The sequence below is a fragment of the Diadema antillarum genome, unplaced genomic scaffold (assembly GCF_040938485.1).
Source record: "Diadema antillarum isolate AM-2024a unplaced genomic scaffold, OU_Dant_1.0 seq00000547_RagTag, whole genome shotgun sequence".
Taxonomy (NCBI): Eukaryota; Metazoa; Echinodermata; class Echinoidea; order Diadematoida; family Diadematidae; genus Diadema; species Diadema antillarum.
Genome location: NW_027271493.1, coordinates 1528267 through 1534266, shown reverse-complemented (window position 1 = coordinate 1534266; position 6000 = coordinate 1528267). Strand labels below are relative to the sequence as shown.

The window sequence follows — 6000 nt, the reverse complement described above, 5'->3', positions numbered from 1 at the left end:
GACGCTGATTGCAATATCATTGTTTGATATTTTTCACTCCACACTGCTTCAACAAACATCAACAGTGAAAGGTGCATTTTTTTAATTTGTGTATAATTTTTCGAGTCTGCGTTCGTAGACTAGTAAGTGTGAAGTCCTAAGCCCTACAGCCCGAAATCACCGCACTTTATGTGCGATTTGCGAGCGCGTTGCCAGCATAAAAGGCAGCCAACTGGCCAGCGCGGCGTAGCACATCATTCGTTCTGCGACGTTTGTGCCATACAGACGCGCACGCTACTCCTTCCTTTAAAAAGCGTGTTTGTGTCCACTAATACTCTAAATTGCGGTTCAGCAAATCAGCGCTAATACTTCAGACGAACTTGGTGCTGCCTAGGGCTTCTTGCTGCTTGTCAGCATACATCATCATCTTCTTCGTGAGGTGGAAAATGGAGTTTGAGTTCCTTCTTTTCATTGTGGAATAGCTTGAGAGAGTAGTACTTTACTTCATGATCATTAGGCGTGAGCCCATTTGTTTTTCAGTCAAAGTCCAGGAGAAGTGCAACAACAGAAACGGAGGAGGAAAAGGAAATTCCGTAACGCTTGTTTTAGGTCCCCAGTTTTGTGCCTGCGGTGGAGGAATTTACCGCTCTGTGGTGAGCTCTCTGGCACGCGACCCCGTCGGGGCGGATCGCTCGCCGATTGTCCGCTGAGATAAATCACCAACCCACAGCGGCGGTCGGTCGTCTGCTCAGCTGATTCGGACGTGACGAGATAGAATGGATCGATTCGGTTGACCATAATCTTGACATAGTGCTCTAAATCATCGGGACGGACATCTTCGCACGTTCGGAAAGGAGGTAAGAGATTTGTGGCCGGTCGTTAGCAGTAGAGCCTCTTATTTGCGCAGATAGGCGCTGACGAGATCGGTAGATTTATACATGTCACGTATCAATTTGTATGCGAGAACAGCTGAGCGCAGTTCGGACTTTTTGGGGGTTAGTCGTGCACTGAGAATATGTTCAAATTTCTGTGTAGAGGAATTTTCTGAATGTGTGGCTATTTTAATAGTTTTAGTATAGGGTCGAGCTCCACACTAGAGGAAATCTTTGACGTTTCATATTCTTTCACACATTTTGATCCACAATGAGAACAAAATTAGGATCATAGCTTAAAATAGCATCGGTTTTGTGCCATGTTGCGGGGCCTTCTGCCTCCTCATTCATACTGGTATTACTGGTAAAAGTCCGTAGTTTGTTGTATTAATACGAACAGATAGGCATAGGTATATAATAATATTGTGCACCTGCACCTGTGTTGTTAGCTGTGAGACAAAGGGCAAAGTGATAATTATAATCAACACGGGGACACCTTGCAAACAACGCGATTAGATATTACATGGTTGCAGTATAAACCTCAACCGCTATTCAAACAAAGTAGTTACACAGCGTACAGAGTAGAGAGCCACGTTACAAGCCACGTTAATACTTTTAATACAGTGCAGCAGTAGCAATGAGAGTATGACGGTGATTAGCTGTATTGCGATAGTGATGAACCATTTCACATCATGAATTCACGTGACATATTTGGGGAAACTGCCCCTTCAAAGGGTAGACTATCAAGTAGACTATCAAGTTAGCCAAATTTCAAGCGCACCACCCTCATAAAGAAGCATCCCTGTTAACCCTTCCCATAGTGAATTCTGAAATGTCCATAGACTTAACACAGGCCACCAGGTTCCCGTTCGGAACGGGCTAAATATATTTCTCAAATCCCATCTTCCCAAATTACGTGCCGAAGTAAAAACAGGGCGTTCACCTCGTATGGTCATAAAAAGTGAATGTTCGGGTTTTATTAACGAATCACATTTCAATTTCCGATTAACGAACCTTCGGAATTTAATGCGAACATCACATAGTATACTATAAACGTCACCCGTAGCTTATGTATGAAAAAAAAAAAACGACCAGTAGCTACAGAAAACGATGGAGGAAAAGAAGGGGTATATCCGAGGTAGAGGGAAAGAGAGATAGAAAGATAGATGATGGACAGGGGAATGAAAAGGAGAGGGAGAGATAAAAAGGAAGATTAGATAGCGAGATTTGTAGAGAGATTAAGCCAATAAAATCGACGGATAATGATTTGTATGCAAAATATAGGGCCTACAGTGTATGTTTACTATGTTCTTGGGTGTATACATCAAGGCGGGGGAGGGGGTTCACTGTCCCTGTTTCTCCGACCTTTGCACTTCCCACATACTTCCTGGGTATATGGATGTTTTCTTTGCTGTCCAGTGTTATGTTCTGGGTAGTTTCACCAAGGAGGTGCTAGGCCGTGTGAGGAGTTGAGTGGCATACCGTTTCCACCTCCCTGACAATAAAAACAGGAGAGCACTCAATGGGTAAGGCCAGGGAGGTGCACTTCCCTCCTGCCTCGTAAGGCGCTGTACAGTGGTTCTTGAACGTAATTAGGTCCTCGCTTCGAATCCTGTGTCTCGACGCATGCGTCCTCGGGCAAGCGTTACTTCCCAGTACCTTCTACCAAACCGTCTTTACCGAGATGTCACCAAGGAGATACTTTAATACCTCCTTAGTGTAACCAGATGCTTCATTCATTCAAGCGTATGGCACAATGTGCCTGGTTGATACCATTTGCTGAATATTGCTCGTCACCTGGTGCAAACCATGAGGGGTCGGCATCATTCGCTCGTTTCCTTGTGTGGGTGGGTAGGGGGACCAATTCACCGGGTTGCTCATGAGGGTAAAAGGAGCAAAGTTGTCACTCGGATGAGGATATTCTTGATAAATGGTACTATCATTTCGATAATCGTTACTGTTTTAGAAACATTTACCTTTTATCTTGCTCTAAACTTTAAATGTCTTGAACATGTACTCTCTCGCTCGACCAGCTGACAACCACTGATATTGGGTTGACTTCCACTGGCCTTCTGGCCAGTTCTCGCTGACTGCAAGCAGGGTTCACCTCCCTGCTGCAAGCCAGTGATATACGGTCTGCCTTTTGACAGCAGTCATCCGGCTGAAGTAAGCCTGGCCAGACCCAAGAGACCATTCGACTTTCCCCACATGGACTAACCCGTGCAGGCTGCTCAGGAGAGGAAATTATGATCCCCTTTTATGGCGCAATATCGTGCGCACAACCGTTCCGTGCCCCGTCACGTGCTTTCCCCCTGATTCGACAGCCGGCACGTTGTTGCGTGTCGAGTTTTTATGCGTCGTTGCGCCCATAAATTCCCGTCGAAATATGTGATATGGCCGTCTGCGAGCTATCAGGTTCATGGGACGGTAGCAAATTAATACGTGTCCTTGGACACGGGCAAATTTATTTTCTCGAATGCTCGCATTTTATTAGCCTGGGTTGGGCCTGAGCACTTACGCATTTTTTTTTTTCTGGCTTATAAGTTGCTGAAGTGCTCTGTAACGACGCCAGGCAGGCCCCTGCCCCACCCCGCCCGGACAAGGATGTTCCCGTAGATTTCTCTCTGGAGGAATTATTGTTGGGATCTTCAGATACAGCTTGAAAGAAGCCATTCGACTTGACATTTGACTGTGATCATGTTCGTAATTAAGGAAGACGACTTGATCTTGAAAGGAAAAGCGTTCTTGAACAATGGAAACATAGAACGACGTAATCTTGAGTAGTTCTGACAGGGTTTGTGTACGAATAAATCGTCATCATTGTCCGAATGGTGACTGGCTGATTCATTGACTGAATCAGGGAGAAATCTATAATGCGACAACACAGAGACAAGTATAGAACACGTCCTCAGTGAAAATAACATTAGACATTTAACATGAAAAATGACTTGACCGTGGAGCTACAACAGAAGTTGCTCCTTGATATGACTAAGTTTCTCAAAAAGACAACCCTCTGTGAAGGTCCAGATATACAAACAAACAAGCAAACAAACAACCCATGAATTAATTGGCAAAACAATACTTCTATTGCCCTTCATCGATGTAGATATTGTAACGCCCATAAATCACTTAATCAATCGGTGTTTACGTCGATGAAAAGCAATAATTATTCAAATCAATTAGGCTAATTCTTGCGTCGAGTTGTTTTTATTTTAAATGATTGACACATTTCCCTACATTGACGCCAATAAGCAACGATTGATCAGTTTGTTATTGTTGTTTTTTATTGTGCCCATGACTTTAAAAAAAAAAAAAAACCATGGGCATACGGTACATACTCGGGTTGGACTCGAACCTCGCATGCATACTCAGACTTACTCAGGTTGGACTCGAACCAATGATCTCCTGAATACCGCACAGGCATCATGTCCACTAAACTACAGAGCTTCCGCCCGATAGCCAGTGATGGCTCTTATCCCTCATAGAAGAGGTTACTGAATACTTTTTTTTTTCAAATTTATTATCATTATTATTGTTATTTTATTTTATTTTTATTTTTTTGCAATTGATTGTCAAAACAGCTATAATTCTTCATCGACGTAAACAATGTAATGCCCACGATTTTCTGTCATGGCTTACTTCTAAAATACTGAGTAATCAGTGTTTATTTACGTGAATGAAGGCCAATTGTTTCGTCACTCACTTGCACAACACGAAAGACAAGCACACATACAGCAACATAAAACATCTCATGCACCTGCTGCTGCTGCAGTTGAGTCTTTAATCTGTATCCAGTAACGGATAGGGTGGAGGACGCCCTCTGCGTTCAACGAACTTTTAAATCGAGTCAGGTGTGACGAAGTCGTTTCCACAAGATGGCTAAAAGTACCCGTTACTGTTAGACAGGATGTCACGCCGCGTGTTAGTATGAAATCATGTGCTATTATTTTATGTAGTATATTTTGTAGGCCTATCTTGTTGTTTTTTTTTTTTCTCGAGAGATAAAAGCCTGAAAATTATTGTTACGGATATGACGTCAGAAAAGAACATGAACCAACATCGCTTACCGTCAGTCTTTGACCCTTTCTATACCAATGAGTCAAAATTAATGTGCACAAATTTCACACATAATTATGCCTACCTACGGACAGATGATTAACGTGTCGCGACGTCGCAAAGAATGATTATCAAGATCAATAGAGAAGTCTGGGGCCTGTCTTATAAAGACTTGTGATAGAAATCAATCACAAGTTTTTTGAGAGCTTCAAAATGCAAGTTGCGATTGATTTGGGGACTTGTGATTGATTTGAAGGCTTTATAAGACGGGGCCCTGGGAATCGAGACTAGAGTAACGTTGCTATTGTGGGCAGAAGTTGCGGATGAATGTGATGTCATATGGGTGTGTCGACTAGTTGTGACGGTTGTTTCTGTCTTTGCTGTCTGCTATTACTTATAATGGTCAGTCACCTGTTGTTGGTGTTTTGTTTTGTCGTATTTGCGAGTCTGTTTGTTTGTATTGTTTGTTTTGTTCTGTTTGTTATTTCGATGCATGATGTTGTATCATTCCTTTCGAGAGGTCACGGAGAGTTCTTGACTGACCTCGCTACATTTTCTCTACTTATCATGACTTACTGTACATGTTTGTCTCATTTCCTTCCCGCCATTTCCGCCACGCTATATCGGAGGATCTATTTCAAAGCTCCTATTACTAGTGCTATCTTCCTCACATGTACGGGGGATTATTTCCCGAGGTTAATGTTATCCATTATCATTTTTTTTTTAAATGAATAGCTGTCGTGAAAACCTACCCAATCTGTTAAAGGGATGGGAGAGTATTGGCTGAGGTGAGGATTCAGCTTTTAGCGTTTTGTGATTGGCATAGGCTCTATTCTTTTAGAAACCACTCTATCAATATTAAAGAGCATACAATTCTTATGGGAATTGAAAGTTTATTGATGAAGATAGGTTTTGAAATGACTGAGATATCCAAAAACAATGTGAAACCGGAGATCCTTATAAAGGTAGTGGCCTGTCACATTTTATTAGGATCGCTTTTTTTAAAGGATATCTCAACCATTTCAAGACCAACATTCTTGAAATAAACTTTGAATTCGTCTTTTTATGCTCTTTCATATTTCATAAAAGATTT

General features: G+C 42.3%; 1 protein-coding gene across 1 annotated transcript in view; it reads left to right on the top strand.

Annotated features, from left to right (window-relative positions):
• Window positions 1-255: 255 nt before the first annotated feature.
• LOC139734795 (ras-related and estrogen-regulated growth inhibitor-like) overlaps window positions 256-6000 on the top strand; it is a 44889-nt gene continuing 39144 nt past the window's right edge. Inside the window, exon 1 of the mRNA XM_071645582.1 lies at window positions 256-836. The gene's annotated coding sequence lies outside the window, so the exon portion shown is untranslated. The remainder of the gene's footprint in view (window positions 837-6000) is intronic.